This window comes from Anopheles coustani, assembly GCF_943734705.1.
Source record: "Anopheles coustani chromosome X unlocalized genomic scaffold, idAnoCousDA_361_x.2 X_unloc_21, whole genome shotgun sequence".
Classification (NCBI taxonomy): domain Eukaryota; kingdom Metazoa; phylum Arthropoda; class Insecta; order Diptera; family Culicidae; genus Anopheles; species Anopheles coustani.
The window spans coordinates 180651-182500 of record NW_026525128.1 but is presented as its reverse complement, the minus strand read 5'-3'; the positions used below and the strand labels follow the sequence as shown (position 1 = coordinate 182500).

Below are 1850 nucleotides of genomic sequence, written 5' to 3'. Positions count from 1 at the left end.
CACTTAGTGCTGCACTATCAAGCAACACGACTCCATGGCACGCTCGGTCCATCATCCAACGGGCGCTGTTCTACGGGCCTATCACCCTCTATGGGTTCTGAGCCACATTCAAGTTGGACTTGAAAAGCGCTAAGATGACGGATAGTGAGACGCACCAGTACACGGAATCGGATAGACGGACAGGCCGCCACCCCTACGTGCTGAGCTTCTCCCGTTTCGCTCGCAGCTACTCAGGGAATCCCGGTTGGTTTCTTTTCCTCCCCTTATTAATATGCTTAAATTCAGGGGGTTGTCACACATGAACTGAGGCTTATGTACCTTGCGGTTGTTATCGTCACATCTGGCTTGCGACTACTTTGTTTCAATGTCCAATATGTACCGTTGGACTCGGTTAACGGGCTGTTAGCCCGCGTGTGGTTTAACTCACTGATACCTTCCATTGCCCATACGCTAGTTTGTTTGTGTTCCTTTGGTCAACTTCCATACTTGAATCATTTGTGCTACCGCTGCTGCTTCGACGCTACTTTGACATCTTCGCTTCTATTTAAATAAATAAATAAGCTGAAGCTAGACATCAGTAAACACCACCACAGACACCACAAGCACGCCTTCTCCTCGTACTTCCGCCTCACGCGGGAACACGGACGCTCTAAATACTTCGAATTCCAATGCCAGTATATTGTAAACCACGGGTTCTTTAATGCTAGCGGGTCGTCGCGACCCTAGTTAACATCATGGTGCACGTCTCGTGACGGGTGTCACGGCGTAGTTAAATGTATGCGATACATTTCTCAAATATAAGCGCTCAGTCATCTGTACATCATGGTAGGTTCCCACGACGTGCAATATGCGTTCAACTTATCAATGTTCATGTGTCCTGCAGTTCACATTATGACGCGCAGTTAGCTGCGGTCTTCATCGATCCATGAGCCGAGTGATCCACTGCCGAGGGTGACTAACTTGCGTAAGCCGCCGCTGTGCGCGTATACCCGTTCCCCGTAGGGAGGAGCAAGCCGCCGCTTAGAGACGAAGCATAAAGTGTCCTCATTCCACATAGGGCAAGCTGGATGAATCCATTTTACCCAGGACGGCCGAAGCGGCGTGGACCAGGGGAGAACTGAACCTTATACTTCACACCACAGTAAGTCTACGTGTCCTCTTCCACATAGGGCAAGCTAGAACTAACTATCTTACCCAGGACTGCCGAAGCAGCGTGGACCAGGGGAGGAACACACTTTTCATGGAAACGTAAGGCATCCATGACTGCCATAACGTAAGCCGCCGCTGTGCGCGTATACCCGTTCCCCGTAGGGAGGAGCAAGCCGCCGCTTAGAGACGAAGCATAAAGTGTCCTCATTCCACATAGGGCAAGCTGGATGAATCCATTTTACCCAGGACGGCCGAAGCGGCGTGGACCAGGGGAGAACTGAACTTTATACTTCACACCACAGTAAGTCTACGTGTCCTCTTCCACATAGGGCAAGCTAGAACTAACTATCTTACCCAGGACTGCCGAAGCAGCGTGGACCAGGGGAGGAACACACTTTTCATAGAAACGTAAGGCATCCATGACTGCCATAGTGCGTAAGCCGCCGCTGTGCGCGTAAACCCGTTCCCCGTAGGGAGGAGTCAAGCCGCCGCTTAGAGACGAAGTATTAAGTGTCCTCTTCCACATAGGGCAAGCTAGAATGAACTATCTTACCCAGGACCGCCGAAGCAGCGTGGACCAGGGGAGAACTGAACTTTATACTTCACACCACAGTATTGAGTAATGTGCCCTCTTCCACATAGGGCAAGCTAGAATGAACTATCTTACCCAGGACCGCCGAAGCGGCGTGGACCAGTGGAGG

At 51.1% G+C, this 1850-nt stretch overlaps 2 non-coding genes across 2 annotated transcripts in view; both read right to left on the bottom strand.

The window, feature by feature from the left end:
• LOC131270315 (large subunit ribosomal RNA) overlaps positions 1 to 312 on the bottom strand; it is a 4089-nt gene extending 3777 nt beyond the window's left edge. Inside the window, exon 1 of the ribosomal RNA XR_009179417.1 lies at positions 1 to 312. This exon is cut by the window's left edge and continues 3777 nt beyond it. This is a non-coding gene — a ribosomal RNA (large subunit ribosomal RNA).
• Positions 313 to 799: 487 nt separating this feature from the next.
• LOC131270318 (5.8S ribosomal RNA) lies at positions 800 to 954 on the bottom strand. Its single transcript, XR_009179420.1, has one exon. It is a non-coding gene; the product is annotated as a 5.8S ribosomal RNA (ribosomal RNA).
• Positions 955 to 1850: the final 896 nt, after the last annotated feature.